Source organism: Tamandua tetradactyla, chromosome 21 (assembly GCF_023851605.1).
Source record: "Tamandua tetradactyla isolate mTamTet1 chromosome 21, mTamTet1.pri, whole genome shotgun sequence".
In the NCBI taxonomy this organism is placed as follows: domain Eukaryota; kingdom Metazoa; phylum Chordata; class Mammalia; order Pilosa; family Myrmecophagidae; genus Tamandua; species Tamandua tetradactyla.
Genome location: NC_135347.1, coordinates 10,856,442 through 10,874,506, shown reverse-complemented (window position 1 = coordinate 10,874,506; position 18,065 = coordinate 10,856,442). Strand labels below are relative to the sequence as shown.

Below are 18,065 nucleotides of genomic sequence, written 5' to 3'. Positions count from 1 at the left end.
AGAATGAACATCATCCTTATTCTTCCCATGAGGACAGGGTCTCATTTGTCACCTTAACCACTTGCCTGTTTATACAGTTTCTAGGGATCAAGAAATAAGGATTTAAAAGGTATTTAGGGGAAGAACTGGAAGGGAGAGCAGACAGAAAACACAGGTCCGCCACCAGTTCTAAAGGTCCTTGTTTTCCAGAAATCAGACCGTGCAGCTGACAAGTCTCAGAGACATTCATCTAGAATGTCTAAATAAATTCATCTAGAAGCAGGAGCTGCACAGGTGGTGACCAGAGGAGCAGGAAGAGTAATAGAGCTGTAGACCCCAGAGTTCAAGCAGTTTATGTACATTCTCTCTTGATATCATTGATGCCCAGCAGATGTCTACAGTCTGTCTGCCTGTACTGCAGAAGGAAAGCAGGGCACGTAAGACAGGGTTCTAGCTAAAGCTAGAAATCCAGGTGGATAGCCATACCAGAGACCCTGGGAACAAACAGGATCCAAGCATTGAAAAGAAAGGCAGTGCAATCTGCAGCATCATTTTTCTGGTTTAGAAGTGTGTGAAGTATGGTCACGCAACAGGTGATGTTAAACAAACAGCATTAAGGGGATATAGAAGGGGAAGTGCATGGCCACCAAGGTTTCAGTCTTGAGTTTGAGTGGACTGAGTGTCCAGAGGAGGGAAGATACAGAAAGTCAAGACAAAAAAGTCACTGCTGATCAAACACAAGTTCAGCAGGAGATGGTAGGGGACCTTGTGCAGGAATATTTCCAAGAGCAGAGGCTAACCAGATTGGAACCAAATGGGCCTGGGGATCTCCATCAGCTCTCTTACTTGGTGACATCTGGCTCTTCGTACTCCTTCACACAACAGGTAGTATTGCAATGGATTTGGCCATAGGTCTTCTTTGATAATCTCAACAATCCTGCCGGAATCTGTCTGAAAACCAGGTGAAGAAGCTGTAGATGACATCTTGGTCCCTGCCATTGAAATTGAAGGACAGGGGTTCATGGCCCCTGCTCCATATAAGTGGAGTGGAAAGAGATACCACTTGGCTGGAGGATCTGACCTCATACTCCTTGACGATCAGCTTGTTTCTGAAGTTTGAGTTTCTTTGAAAGAAGAACTTGAACCTGAAGCCTATACTCAGGTATCTGAACTCCTTCACCTCCAAATTGGTTATGTACCTTAACATTTGTGTATCTTGGCCCTGAATCATGGGAAACATCTGGGGGTGATTCCAAAAGGCAGAGACCCAGAAGCCTGGAATATTCCCGCTCAGGTAGTGTTAACACATTGGCTCAAGCTTGTGCTCCAGCTGGAGGAAGGCCCTGTCAGCCTGAGCACTCAGTGTCCAGTTCCTGCTGCATGGCCTCCAAGGGGTTCATGCGAAGATACAGGATCAGGGACTGGGCCCCACCTCCTCTTTCACCTCCTCTACAGCTCTATTTTCCTCCACTACTTCCCATTTCTTCATCTGCTGGTTTCTCCCCATCTCTATCTCCTTCTCCGTGCCTCCCTCCTTCAACTTGTCTTCCACCTCAGCCCTCTCCTCCAACTTCACTGCAACTGAGGAGATGGTACCCTTCTCTGTCTCATCTCCTCAGACCCTGGCCACTCTGCCATGGTTTCTGGGGCCTTCTACTCATCAGGGCAGCAAGTCTATCCATCTTGAAAGCCATTTTCAGGCTGCTGTCAGTTGCCACAGAAGCAGATCTGCTTCCAGGCCCTCTGTGGAAGCGGAGTCTCTTTCCACCCTGCTCTGGTCTACCCGGTGGACTCCAATCTGGAGTGTAGGACCACGGCCTGTGGGATCCCGGGCTCCGTTCCCCTTCTCTGGAAGCTGGGGTGACGGGGGCGCTTCGGCTCCCATCTGCTCTCCCCTGACTCTGCCATCAACCGTGTTTCAGTTTCCTCTCGGAACTTCTAGCACTGGTGTGGGTCCTGGCCTCCCGGGGTGGTGAGGTCATGGGTTTCAGGGACAGGGGTCCTCTCAGCCCCGGTCCAGGTCACGCTCCTGTCGGTAGCAGCCAGACCGGCGTTAGGGAAACAAAGGTCTTCTTCACTGAAGCCTCAGGATGCAAATGTCAGCTCCTCATTTCCTATTATTGCCAAAGTGATAAGCACAAATATTGAAGAAATGTTCAACTTATTTTGAAATAGATTTCCTTCTCACTCTTTGCCATAAGCTTAAAGAAAAATGGTCTTTGAAAGAATTGCTAAAGAGGTGATCTCTTTGGAAATTAACAGAAAAGACCTTTTTCAGGATGCATTTAAATCATCTGTTTTTTCTGCCACAAAAAATAACAGACTTCTTTATTATGACTTTCCTTGAACACTGAACGTCTATGGATATGACTGTCAAGCTTTGCTGCAAAAAGCTTAGCTATCAAGTTCTTATAAACCCTGTATGCAGATGCCATGCTTCTAGAAAATCTTCATCTGGGATCTAATATTTTCATTTTTTAAATGAGTTAGCATGAGGTTCTTCAAGTTCATTATTCATATTTCTTTATTCTCATTCAAATTATTATGTTAATGTTTTCTATTGATTAGAATACCTTTCAGCTTAGGATATTAAAGAGCTTTGGCAGACACAAACTAAATCTCCCCTAAAAAACAAGTTGGCACAAAGCTAAGATAGAATGATAAATAGATTAGAGAAAAAACAGTGCAGAGGTTAAGCTCCACCTATTGAGGTCAACTGGTGAAACAGGCAATGTCTGCTCTATTTCAGACAGTTTAGCGCTTTGCAGAAGGACCCAGGTGGCCAAGGCTTTTGCAAGGCTAAATGTTGAGGTAGAATAAACAGACTCAAATTTAAAAGTTTCTGACAAAGGTGATTTGGAAAGCACATAAACTGGAAAATCTCTTCTATGCTGTTAATGAATGGTCCTCATGAGCATGTATTTTTAGGATGGTTTTTGGCACAGATGATACAGGGATGAGAATCCTGGGTGTGATCACATTCATCTCTTCAGCTATGGAATACAAGAAATTAGGAAATAACTGGTGCAGCATGAGTCTGCCCAACCCACGGACATTTCATTTTTCTTATTCTAATATGTCTGGTAGATCGAAATTCAGGGACATGAGGATTTCCAATACATATATTCATACTTTAAATTGTAGGACAACTTCTCAGCATGGTCTTGTACATAGAAGAAAATACCTATGTTATATATGAGATGACACCGTGTTCACCGTGTGCCCTTCCAGATGAGAGAGAAACTCTGACTATGTTCGCCATGTGCCTTCTACTTGAGAAAGAAACGCTGAACTTCACTGGCCTTCTTGAACCAAGGTATCTTTCCCTGGATGCCTTTGATTGGACATTTCTACAGACTTGTTTTAATTGGGATATTTTCTCAGCCTTGGAACTGTAAACTAGCATCTGGTTAAATTCTCCTTTTTAAAAGCCATTCTGTTTCTGGTATATTGCATTCGGGCAGCTAGCAAACTACAACAATATATAATTATATATGTATAATTTTAATGCTTATAAAATAAGCATATATACATTTTTAACTTGTGTAATTCATGTATGATTTGAAAAGCAGCAGAGCACAGTGGTCAAGAATATATGCTCTGGAGCCATGTTGACTATACTCAAATCTCAGAGTATAACCAGCTAGATAATATACTCTATGTGACTGTTTCTCCTTATTTAAAATGTGGATAATAATGTCTCATACCTTATAGGGTTATTATGAGAATTAAACAATTTGATATAAATTAGTTGCTTAAATCATGCTTAGCACATAAAAAGGGCTAAAGAAATGTTGACTATTAGTTCATAATTATATCATATGATGGTGATGATGATGATGATGATAAGTATGACATAAGAGAGGAATCCTACAAGCAAACAAGCAGAAATATAATTCAGCCAAAAGAAAATGATTTTACTGCCTCAGGCTTAAACCATAGCAACATCTAATCTCAAGACAGTAGAACAATGAATTTGGAATTTTGAGAGGAGTGAATCCCAAGAACTATAAACAGCCGGACTGTCATTCAAGTATTAGGAAAACAAACTGTAATTCGGAAATAGTAAATCAAATATAGCACTATAAACTTTACTTATTATTGATTGTTAATGAAGTTTGTCAGGGATCTAGAAAAGTACAGAGATTAAGACAGCAAACATGAGGCGGGCCATGGTGGCTCAGCAGGCAGAGTTCTCGCCCGACATTCCAGAGACCCAGGTTTGATTCCCGGTACCTGCCCATGCAAGAAAAAAAAAAAAAAAAAAAAAAAAAAGCAAACATGCATCATTAAGCACCCAGTTTTAATCTATATAAAATCTTAACATTTTGTCGTTTGCTCCAAATCTTCCCTCACTTCTTCTGTAGATATAGTTGAAGTCATCTGATTTTTTAAACCTGATTCCATTCCCCTCACTTTTGCTCATGTCTTGGTGTTTATACTTGCTTAATTTGGTGTTTCTATTTGTCATGCATATTTAACAGCGTATTTAAACATGCTTTATGAAAAAATATATTGTAATTGCATGTTTTAAATTATATATAAAAAGAAGCACAAAATGGAATTATTTCAGTTTCTTTCAAAACCCAAATGCAATGGCTATAAAATATAAGTATGAGGGTTTGGATCAAAAGGTACATTTTCAATGCATGTTATCAAAAATTAATTTCATTATTCTTGGGGCTTTCTCACATACTATTCTTATTCAGATTGAGAATATAAAAAGTTCAAGAGAATATAGAAGAAAACATTTCAGAAAAGAATTTTTGGTGAGAACTGCTTCTATAATATGATCTCCCCTTCTAGGGGAGTGGGTGCTGCTTCCTTCAGCACAACCTCAAAAAGAATAGGCTGTGATGGGACTGTTTGAGGAATTTGAGATGGTTCCTTGGAGTTTGAAATCACATTTGACTGTGGTCTGACGCATCCTTGAGGAATTTGTAGCTAGAAGACAGCAAGGAAGAGAGAGAAGTGCACTGTGATTGGAAAGTAATGCAGGCTCACTGACAGCTGAGGAAGAGTATGCAAATATTTCCCACGGAGCAGAATGTCAAAGGTTCTGAGACTTTACCTTACTTGCAAGCTAACAAGTTTGGCTGCCCCAATTTCATGTATACTGACAGAAAACATGAGACTCCTGGGTCAGAGATAAAAGATGCCTTATTAGTCATAATAATAGCAGTATGAGTATTAACACCAGTTCCCCCACCCCCAGTTCCCTTGGTATGATACAGAAAGGATCAAGTGACACATGCAATCAAAGTAGAGTGTGCTACAGGAAAGGAACCATTACTTTAGGGAACACACATCTTTGATAATGGACAGTTGCCTGTCTGATCTTTTCCCCAGAAAAAGATACCATCTTTATTATAGCATCAGTAAACAAATTACACTTTGTTCTGAAGGTAGAGATTATTTCTGTCTCCCAAGAGTACTCTCTATACAAATATCCTTGAAAAGATGATCTGGAACAAATGCAGATGGTACCTGTTTTAGTTTGCAAGCTGCTGGTATGCAATATACCAGGAATGGAACAACTTTTAAAAAGGGGAACTTATGAAGTTGCAAGTTTACAGTTCTGAGGACATGAAATGACCAAATTAAGGTAAGGCTATAAAAATGTCCAAACTAGGGCATCCTGGAAAAGATACTTTGATTCAAGAAGGCTGATGACATTTGGGGTTTCTTTCTCAGCTGGAAAACCACATGGACATCTGGTAGCTTTCTTGCCAGGCTTCTTCAGTAGCTTCCCTGGGGGTGTTTTCTTTATGCATAGCCAAAGTTCTCTGGCTGTGGGGGCTCTGTTGACTCTAAAGCTTGTCCCAAAACAGTTCCCTCTTAAAGGGCTCCAGTAAGCAACCCCACCTTGAATGGGTGGAGACACATCTCCATGGAAAACATCTAATTCAGAATTACCACCCACAATTGAGTTGGCCACATCTCCATGGAAACAATAAAAAATCTCCCACCCAACAATACTAAATGAGGATTAAAAGACATGGCTTTTCTGGGGTACACACAGATTCAAACCGGCACAGTACTTCTCCTCATAAGACTTGGAGAAACACAAAGAAGCTTTAAGAGTTGTCTCCTAATATGAATGTGAACTACATGAGAGACAAAGCCATCCTGGAGCAAGTTTAAATCTATTTGAAAGATCATCTAGAACAGGTGGAATCTCCCCAGAAATCAAGAGCTAAGGATAGAAGACAAGCAAGCCATCAGCCAAAGGACAAGCGTAACTCTATCACAGGACTTGTAGCCCAGGGACACAGTAAAGAATGAATTAAAACGTATTTACTGGTCTGTTAAGACATTGTGAAAGAGATGACGGCACTTAAATTGAGTATGATATAATTGGTTGGAGATGGGATTGAAGGTATTTTCATAACAAAAAAAGTAAAAATTGGAAAGAAATCAAAAGTCTGATTCAGGAAACAGAAAGGAGCACAATACTGTTAAAAGAGAACTGCAAGCATTTATTTTAACAAATGCTGAAATGTGCACTTATCAAAATACTATACTGTTGTTCCTTTCTACAGTTATATAATAATAACTTGCAAATGGCAGCAATGCTGCCTTCAAATGATAGATTTAATAATCATTTCATATTTGAGGGAGGATGAAGAGGTTTAGCAAACTAAGCCAAATAAACTTCACAACTACACAGGTATTTGATATTCCCATCTATCAAAAGAAAAATCCTTCAATGTGAATCTACTTGGAATTTTAAAAATTGACACAAGACCAAGAAAGATAAGGACCTTGAAGGCAAAATTTTCATGACAGCTATGGAAAATATAGATTCTCTTTATTACTGCTTTGGGTTCTGGAAGCACTTAATTACACATTTTGTTTAGTTGTTTTGTCTCCCTTTCTCATAATTATTCAAATGCAACTTATTTTCATGAAGGATAATAGATTCCAATCTAACATAATATGCCTTGCTCTGACATTTACAGACACACAGTGGTGGGAACAGATAAATCTGGCACAACGTTTATTTTCTAAGTGTGTGTGAGGAAATACCATGTTTCTGCTTAATAAAGCTCATATAGCACTAAAATTTTAAACAATATGATGAAATTGTACCTGGGAAGAAAAAACTGATGTCATAATCTGAAATGTCTATTACATTATCTACCATCATGTTGGATTAGGGGCTCATACAAAATGACATTTACTAACCTAGAATCAGGTAACATTGAATCACATTTTCTTCAATTCACCTATCAAGAAGGTGAGAAAAGGACTTCTAATATTTGCATAAATTCAAAACTTCTATTAAAGATTCACATGAAGAATTATGTGATTGAGCTCTTGCTATGTAGTTTAAGAAAAACTTGATTATGTTATTTGCCTTTAAAAATATAATCATCAGATATTCGCAGTGATAAACCTCTCCTGAAATACTTTAAAAACCTCCTGAGGATTAAATTAAACAGCCAACTAATTCTTCCATTATGCTCTTCATTCTTTCTACTTCCAATTTCTGTCTTCCTCCAATTATACTGTTCCCACTGCACAAACAGCTACCTTGATTTAGAGGATGATAAATATAAAATGAGGAACATATTCATTAGAGGAACCGAGGACAGTTTCCCTTTTTTTTTTCTTCTAGTGAATATAATTAAAATGTAATTCCTATCTAAGCTCATGTCTACGTCACTTTAACTGTATATGCACTAATATTCTTCCATATCCCTGCAGATACATTAGTCTAGATAAATGTGCTTAGTAGTGAGTGGTGATTTTTCCCCCAGGGGACATCCAGCAGTGCTTGGAGATAGTTTCCATTATCACAACTGGTGAGAGTTACTACTGACATCCAGTTGATAGATCCCAGGGACGCTGCTAAAAATCATTCAAATGCACAGGTAAGCCCCTCATAACAAAGGAATATCTGGCCGAAAACATCAGTAAAGTTGAGGTTGAGAAAATCTGTCCAATATTAACACCCCATTCCAAGATCTCCCCCAAATATCTTTTCTCCACATCTTTCTTTCTAGCAAATTTTTTCTTGCTATAATAGAACTCTTCTTCTAAAGCACCAGATTTAATCAGGTTTTCTTTCTGCCTATGATTCAACTAATTCGTGTCAGCTATTCTAGCTACTGTAACTTATTTTTATATTCACAGCCTGCCTTTCTGTATGTTACCTGCAGGTTTAATATGTTTTGAAAGTTATCGATAGGCTCTTAACTTGTGAACCAAGTAACCAAGTTTCGTGATCTGTAATAACACCTACTTTTTCTCTAAAATATTCCATGAAAAGAGAAAAAAACCTGGGAAGAGTGATGACACCTGTGACTGCCCCTTATCTGCGCCTAAATATGTCCTTTATTTCTGAGGATGCTGTTGAGAACCTCTCTTTATGTTAGGTAAGCCATCAGGCAGAATTGGTCATGTGCTAAAGTGGAGTTAAAGCACCTTTAGCTCACAAAGTATGCCCCCAAATCAAAATAATCGGAAAGCCAACAGTGGAACATTTATGTCAAAGATGTTTCACCAGCATTCATTTTGGGCAATATATACAACAATTAACTAATTGAATATTTCCTGAATTGTTGTTGTTGTACATGGACGCTTGTGCTGAACTGTTACAACTATCACTTAGCTGATGTGTGAACACTACACTGTGCAGCACAGACCCCTTCAGGATTGAAGGGGTCTTATCTCAGCTACTCAGAGTGCCAAAGCCTGTGCTAAACCCTCTCCAGGAGCTGGAGAGAATCTTGCTGTCCAAAGTTGGGCCCACTTCACTGGAGCATCCTGTAGGAAGTAAGCAATCCATGCAAGGCTCTAAGGGCCTATCCCCCTGACTCCAAATCCAGACAACTTTGAGGGGTGTTCCAAGTGCTGTGCTCCTTATGAGGTAGGCTGAGGATTTGGTTATGACAGCATGAGAGCCCGATTTCTTTCTCTGCACAATCCAGCTTCCTTCCCTTCTGGTACATTCCTTAATAAACTTTCTGCATACTAATCTCTACTTCAGAGTCTGCTTCTCTTGAAACCTGGCCTACACCCTCAGATTTGTTGGATTATGTCATTCTTATAGTAATAAGCATATATTTTATACAACTGTAATACCTACTATATATAAAAATAGGCAGTGCTCATGACAGTGAAGATGAAATTGGGATTTAGACCATTGTTAAATAGAATGTGTTCAGCTCAAATTAGCACTTCCTTTTCCTTCTATGTGTTAAGGATTTTAATAGATGGCTATATTTATTTTACTTCCTAACAGATTCAATGTGCTGACGATTATTTGCTTGTTAGGGACAAATGTGGAAGGGTACAATTTTGCTAACAGCTTTTCTTTTCTTTTTTCTGTTCTCTTTCTCTCTCTTTCTTTTTTTTTGCTCAGAGCCTGGATTGATGGACTACTAAGCTAATTTATAGGTCCCACTGCATGAGAGAGACTCAGTTTGATTATCAGGGCTGTCTCAGGTGGGGAACTGAAATCACTTTGTATTCAATTAGTTATTGAGTCTTGACACACCAGGTACAGAGGTCACTTCACAAAGTGGTTGCTTTTGAGTAAGAAAACACATTCAGAAAGGGCTTTAGAGAAGTGTGGCACTGTTGAGCCATTGTATGATAGATTACCTAAAACGGCCATGTTCAACATCAGAACTTGGTTGCTTTGACAGTAGGTGAGAGGATAAATCAATGCATTTGGCCATGCTATAAACAAATCAATATAAAAAAGGAAGAAAAATTGGGCTTTCAAGAAAGTTTCAGAAGTATTCTCTGGATTTAGGTAAAATAGCCTCAACATTATAAGGCCCTCCAAAATTAGGGATAGAATAGTCCAGTTTTAAATCATGCAGCCCTTCCCCCTACATTACCTTTGTCCCATCATTTCTTAATTTGACTAATAATAAGAATTATCAGACAGAAGGAGGCAATATGCATAGCACCCAAAACAATTTATTATGCAAACTTTTACCATTATATAGATGTAAAACACAGTGAGTAATAGGAAATGAGGGTGGGGAGAAGAGAGCAATGTTCTGTTATTCTTGCCTTTTGTCAGTGTTAACTGTTGATAATATTCAAAAATGGATACAACAGAATTAGATCTAATTCAAAATCCTTCTGTCTTCAGTTCTTGCATAAATCTACCTAGCACAGCCCTAGGCACTTATGCAGTGTCCCACAAATGTTAATTAAAGGACAGAATCAGTAGATTCCTTGATCCACAATCAGATGAATGGACTGCACTTACCATTCAGCATGAATCCAATGTACTTTGTGGATAAACCCACGCATCAGGGAGGCTTGTTGTAAAATATGAATTCCTCTAACTCCTTCAGTTGTTCTTGCTTCCTTCTCTGCCACATACAAAGGTGGGAGATTGGTGGGACCACAGAACATCCACAGCTGCTACGAATTCTCTCTCCCATCCTTTCAGCACCTTCTGGAAAAACAGATGAAAATTCAGTAAGTCACCTGGTAAAGTGTCTTTCCATTTTATCCTTTTAACAAAAGAGCTAACCAGGACTCTGTTGCCCTTCCAGTCTTGAAGCTCAGTCCACATCTTTGACCGGCTTTGAAGGCCTTTTCACAGGAACTTGTTTTACCAAGGTTCCTCTCCTCTGATTTTACAATCTTGTGCACAGGCTCAGTAATGGATTCCCCCATCTTTTTTCATTCTCCTGAATCAAAGGAGAGTAGTTTTGTTCAAAGCATTCTTCCTGAAAGTCATGTATCCCTTTAGGGAAATGTTTAGACCATATCCACACAGACTACATTCTTATGAAAATAACACATCACCATCCTCCCACTCTTTCCAAGAATGGCAGTTACCCTTTGCTTTAATTACCTTGAGGGTAAAAGAGATGCTTTGAAAAACCATTGCTGCCTTATTTTCTAACAGTGTTTCTCCTCTTTCAATAATATATATATTTTTCCATGTTTGCAAGGTTTCTTTTCTTTTCTAGACCATAGTGCTCAGAAATGTACCTGTTTCCAGGGTTAAGGAATTTGAGCAACACTTGCTTGTGAAAATCAACTATACTGTCACCTGCTCCTTTTGTTCTGGTTTTAAAATCTATATTCTCCCACCTCCTGTGACATCAAATGCGAGATATTAGCCAAAGCAGCAGAAAACATTTTAAGGCATTAGAGGTATGCCCCTGAAACCTTATGCCATGATACTTAGCTCCACAATCACCTGAGTTACATTCTAGTTTAATGTATGATAAAAGTTCAAACCAAGAAAATTAACATAATTACATGGACAAAACTTTTAAAAAATCTCACTTTTGATCTCTACTTCACATTAGTTATATAATGCCTCACATCTCCCCAATTCCCCCAAATCACAAATCATTCACTTTCATCTTCTGTCAGACCAACCTGGTAAAGTATCGTGCTTTCAGACCTAGAGCATGAGGTCTCACAGCCTGCAAATTCAAATTATTTACAGACTTTGTGAGATGTCATTGTCTGTAATGCTCATACACATAAGCATAAGTGGAGTTTACAGCACAAATGCTATTTCTCCAAATGGGTCTCTTAAAATGTTTATATATACTTCATTCAGAATGCACATTTTGCAGGAGTTCTGAACTCAGATTCGAAGCATAAAGAATACACGAAGGGAACTACCACAATTATTTGCGTAAGTAAATAAAGAATTTTAAAATGAGGGCAAACTGTGGGGCATACTGAATTTCAGTTGTAAACAGAGATAATCCAAACTTTGGATTTGGTGTGATGTCCAGGTGAGATGACCACTGCCCCAGTTTGCCCACAATTGTCATGGTTTTAAAGATGAAAGTTTTGCGCCCTGGGAAACCCCTCAGTTCTGAACAGTTGGCATTTTGCTTCCAGAAGGACTTATAAGCATCGTAGCGCTTCATAGCATGGGGCCTAATCCCTATGTTGGGAGCAATGGAAGCAAATCATCCACATGGATAAAACAGACAGATCATGTGAGGACTGCAGTAATAAAATACATTGTACAGTTTGATTATTCAGAAATGTTTATAGTGCACAAAGACCTCAGACTTCATGTTGACAATCATTGATTTTGTAAAGTGTGTTTATGTGTGGTTACTGTTTCAATCAGCAGCATGTATATATTTAGCCAGACAGAGGCAGGAAGAAGGAATAAAAGACATTCACAAATTTAAACAGTGTTATGATTCCAAACAGTTGTGTGAACATAAAATGAATGTGACATTTGGGGTAGCACTGAAACCAACAAATGATTTAAAAATAGAAACTGTCAGCATTTAATTAAAAAAATGAGAACCTGTGTAATGTTTGTGCTAAATGAAAAATGCTAATTCTAACTTGAATCTCAGAAATGGAATGCCTTAAACAATTTTTAATTTAATATAGCTATGACCTAGTAGCTAAGGTGTATTCAGCATTTCCAGAACGAACCTCCCTCCTTGAGGAAATAATATAAATTGTTTATGATGCCTGGCATAGGATAGGACATCAAGATTATATCCACAGGGACTGAGAACTGGAAACAATGGAATATATAATTTACATGGAATTTAAAGAAAGCTTAAGCCCAGTTTTCAGTAACAGTTCTGTGTGAATGGCTGTGGAGAGTTACTCATAATTCACTCCAAGCTCACGCAGAAATCAATTAATGGAAGCCCGTGCTAGTGACCCTTTTATTTGTGCCCCTATTATCTAAGTCACTATTTCATATACATTTTTTTATTAGAGTAGGTTTACAGAAAACTCATGCATAACATACAAAGTTCCCAAACATCTTGCTTAGTGTGATACATTTGTTTCAATTGATAAAAAAACGCTTAATAATTGTACTGTTAACTACAGTCCATAGTTTTTACATTAAGGTTCACTGTTTGCATTGTACGATCCTGTGTTTCTGTGTGTGTGTGTTTTAATTTGCCCTAGGAACATATATACAATGCAAATTTTCCCCTTTTAACCACATTCAAATATATATTTCAGTGTCATTAATCATGTTGACAATGTTATGCTGCCATCACCATCATCTATTACAACATTTTTCCCTCTATACAGTTGAGTTTCTTCAAACTACCAATCCCTGCCACCTTACAAATGATTTCGCTTTATCTTTCACAGAAAAATTATCTATAAATTATCAACCACCTAATCAAAAAAGTGTCTTATATTTACACTCATTCTTTCGTCTTTCCCTCTTTATCACAGTGAAGGAGGCCCCCCCACTCCTTTCTTCTCCGTGAAATCTGGAGACCTGTCACCTCCCCAATACCTCAGAGAACACACAGCCTTCAGTTTTCCTCTCATGTTTACTGCGTCCCATCAGTATTTGACTTTCTCAAGTTTGTCTTTATTTCAAATATGTCTTCTTTAATGCCCCAAGTCTATCATTCCTTTTGCTCCTTCAAATAATTAACTTAAAGGGTGTCTATGTAAGTTTTGAAAATTTAAACACTAGACCATGTTTTCCATGTTCTAAGTTGGAAACCAACAATAAAAAGTTAAAAGAAAGCAACTCATTCGACAATTTAAAAGCATACTTCTATTTAGCCATGGTTAGAGAGACAAGATAAAAGAAATCTTATTGAAAATCAGAAAATATTTTTAAATGAAAAATAAAGAAAATACTACAATAAAATTTCGGGAGATGTGGCTAAAGCTTCACTTAGGAGGATATCTATTGTTTAATAAAGTTATATTAGAATAGAATACTTCTTTATATTAGAATAATGAGGAAAGAGTACACTTCAAATATTTAAAAAGGGCACAACACATAAAAAATAGAAGAGAAGGAAAAATAAAGAGCTAAAATGTAATAAAGTAAAAAGCAGGGATATAAGAGAGGAGAGTGATAGAATAAAAACCACTTATTTCGTAAAACCCTTAATATAGGAAAAATTGAGAAGATTGATCAAGAAGAATAAAAATACCAGAAGGTACAATTAAAATGAAGTATTCAAAAGGGCACATTACATAATTCAACAGAGATCAAAAAATTTCTATGAGGGGGTGCTCTCATCAACTTTATACCAATTAATTTCAAAACTTAGGGAAGAACAATTACTGATTAGAAATATGCAAGTTATCATTTACTTGACTTAACCTATAATCATTAAATAATTTGAACCAATAGTTAAAATCTATTTACAAAATTTTCTAGACTCATAATTTACAAGAGGAATTCTATCAGACATTCTAGGAACAGATAAAGCTAATCATATTAAAGTTTTCAGAAAACACAAAAAGAAGGAAAATACCTCAACTTATTTTTTGAACCCTATTTGCCTTTATGAAAAACCTAACAAAATTTTTTAAATGCTAGTGTTTACTTTTCCTTATGAACATAGATGCAAAAATCCTAAATATTTGTATATGAAATCAGCATTGTATTAAAAAATAATACTTTAAATGCAAAATTGGGTTTATATTAGGAATTTATATTAGGAATTCAATGATTGCCTCTCATTAGAAAGGCTATTAATATATAACTACAGTAATTAGTTTGAATAAGAAATCCACATGTTAGCTCAATAGATAAATTTAATATTCATTCATGTTAAAAATTCTCAATAAAATTAAGGAATTCTCCTTAATATGGTAAATGTTATCTGGAAAAACATACAGGAAACATCACAATGATAAAAAGTGACAAAATTAGAATAAAATAAGCACAATCCTTATCATTGTTTCTATTTAATATTATTTGCCTTAGCCAGTACATTAAGGTAAAGCATTAAAAAAATGCTTGAGTTTGGAAAATAGAAATTTTGGGGATTAATTTCATGACTGAGTGTCAAAATTTCCAAATAACATAGAAATCCATGTAGGTGGTATAGATTTCTATGATACTCTATTGTGTCAGGGACCCAAAATCCTTCCATATTATTTAACATGCCTGTCCTTTGATATTAACAAATGTCAACATTCTTATTCTGGGCAACAAGCTTTAGAAAGAGCATTCAAAGAAGTGCTCTCTCCTCAAGATTCCACAACTCCACATCCCTCTGTTTTCCCTCTTTCTTTAGTGCAGCTCTTCCTCAGTACCCTTTGGGGATGGCTTTTCCTCCTTTCATACAACAAACATTTATATAGCTGTACTGGTTTGAAAGGAAGTATGCCCCCTAGAAAAGCCATGCTTTAATCAAATTCCCATTTCATAAAGGTAGAATAATTCCTGTTCAATACTGTATGTTTGAAACTGTGATCGGATCATCTCCCTGGATGAGGTGATTTAGTCAAGAGTGGTTGTTAAACTGGATTAGGTGACGACATGTCTCCACCATTTGGGTGGGTCTTGATTGGTTTACCGGAGTCCTATAAAAGAGGAAACATTTTGAAAGGAGAGATTCAGAGCGAGCAGAGAATGCTGCAGCACCACGAAGCAGAGAGTCCCTTTTTGGTAGAGCCACGTGAAAGCCAGCAGACACTGCCATGTTCGCTGTGTGCCCTTCCAGCTGAGAGAGAAACGTTGAACATCGTTGACCTTCTTGAACCAAGGTATCTTTCCCTGGATGGATGCTTTTGATTGGACATTTCTATAGACTTGTTGTAATTGAGACATTTTCTCGGCCCTTGAACTGTAAACTAGCAACTCATTAAATTCCCCTTTTTAAAAGCCATTCCGTTTCTGGTATTTTGCATCCCGGCAGCTAGCAAACTAGAGCAATAGCTCTGGGGACTCCTGTCTATTTTCAATCCAACTCTTTGTCTTCTTTTATATCATCTCCTCCAGTGGTTCATAATCAGGGGCAATTTTGCTTTCCACGGGATATTTGAAAATGCATGAAGACATTTTTGACTGTCACAACTGGCAGATGCTACTGGCATCTAGTAGATAGAATCCAAGGATGCTGCTAAATATCTTAGAATGCATAGGACACCTCCCCTACTACAAGGAATTATACTGACGAAATACCAATTGCACCATATTTCAGAGACCTTGATTTATGCACAGTGCTTCAAATATCATCTAGATGGATGACTTCTAAATCCCTTTTTCAACTCAGATCTTTACTCAGAACTTTATACTTATGAGATGTATATCTCCACCTATTCTACATCTAAATTAAAATAATAATCTCCTTCCAAAACTTGAGTTCTCTACTAATAGTAGTTTTCACTATTAAAGTAAATAAAGCCATTTCCAAAACTGGAATCTTGGTATAATATGTGCCTCCCTCAAATTCAATCATTTTCCAAATCTCCAAAATTCTATGTAAATTTCAACTTCTTTCCATCCCCCTCAGGATTCCATTATTTCTGTATAGATTATCATAAAGATATTATTTACAGATTGACTTTTTCATGATTAACTTTACTCATTCTACAAAAATAAGACAGCAGTATTATTTCAGTGGTATTGTCAATTCCACTTCCTTTTTTACTCAATAAGAGTTTGCGCCAGAGTCAGCGAGAGATAGGAGAAACTCACCTGCTGTTTCCTCAATAAATTTCAGTTCCTGTGTGTCCTTTTCATGTGTGAGGTTTCTGCAACATTGAGAAACAGTCTAGACAATTTAAAGAGGAGCAAAATGACCCTTAAATATAAGCAACCATTCTACTTAGCAAAGCACATCGTAAATATTGCAAAACTGAAGGGAAAATTAGCTATTTTGTTCCTATAGAGAGATGGTATGCTGATCTCAAATTGGCACCTTCCTAAGGGATTATGAAGGTATTTTTGATAAGATGCAATGTCTATGGTTTTACCTACTGAATTTAGAAACAAACTCCCACTTAAACTTTGAATCTGCTGTACCAATGTAGCCAGACTTTGCTCTATCATTGTACAAAGAGAATATATTTGAAAAGATGGAGCTCATTACTACTACCCAGTACAAGTTTTCAGAGATTTCTTATTACTTACAGTGCAAAGTCCAAACATAGTTTTAAGGAAAAAAAATCTTCTCAGGATTTTATTCTAGTTTATCTCTTCAGCCGTATATTTTATCATTCCTCTTACAGGCACAGAGAAAGTATTAGTACTATCAGCTTAGTAGTATCCTCATGAAATCGTAACATAACAAGAGATTTTGGATTTCAATTGAAAACTTCTAGCATCAAAGACTTACTAAATTTTTCAAAGATAGCTAGCTTTGGGGGTGTACTTTTTGTGTTTGCAGACATTTTTTGGAAAGGGGGATTGAACGTCCTGAAATGAGAATCAATAGGAGGAAACAATCCCCATTTCCTATGACTTAGCAGCGAGGCAGACTGCCTAATTTTGTTCCCTAAAACCATGACTCCTGCACCCCATGCAGTCCTCAGTAAAGAGGCAACTGAAAGAGGGAAAGGGTGAGAGTAAAAGTGAGAGCTCCTCAGCAGGATCAAGTGTGGTCTGCCTACCTGGGCCACTTCCCTTACCAGGAGGAAGGGAGAATAGGTCAGATGAGGTCAAAGCTAGATCTCATATACTAAGACATTGAGCAGTGGGGAAGCTTCCAAATAATTTACACAAGTTTCCCAGGGCATTTCCCCACAGAAATAATGCATCCTCATGCCCAGTTCATTGAAAAGATCCTTTTTCTTCTAATGTCTTGGCCCTGCCCCAACAAGAGAACCAGGGAGAGAGAGATGTGAAAAAACTGTCTGCACCCAGGTGCCTGAAATTGAGGCTGGAAAGATGAAATCAGGGCTTTAAAGTGTATCTAGTTGTGCTTTTAATTAATGGAAGTGGCTGGGAAACTGTGCAATGCTTTAGGGAGGAGAAAGGATGGTTTGAAACACATAAATACATTTTATTTGAAAGGGTGATTGGAGAAAATAATTCTATTACAAGTTTAATATCACTTCAAGCTCAGAGTGTTTAATAGATGGCTTAATTCAAAATTCTGATACTAAAATACCTTGAATAATCAATTTAGAGTACAGTTTGGGAGGAAAATGTTTGTAAAGATCTATTCATGAAAAAGTGTATGAGGCAGCTGGGTTTTATTTACTTTTGATACTTATATTCTTCGTATTAAAGAATGTTACAGGGTATGCTGGTTTGAAAGGATTTATGTACCCTAGAGTAGCCATGCTTTAATCCTAGTCAATCTCGTGAGAGTATCAGTCTCTTCTAATCCCTATTCAGTACTATAGGTTGGAATCTTGATTAGGTTTAGGTTATCTCCGCAGAG

At 37.5% G+C, this 18,065-nt stretch overlaps 1 pseudogene; it reads right to left on the bottom strand.

Annotated features, from left to right (window-relative positions):
* Positions 1 to 774: 774 nt before the first annotated feature.
* LOC143665146 (testis-specific Y-encoded-like protein 1) lies at positions 775 to 11,852 on the bottom strand (annotated as a pseudogene).
* Positions 11,853 to 18,065: the final 6,213 nt, after the last annotated feature.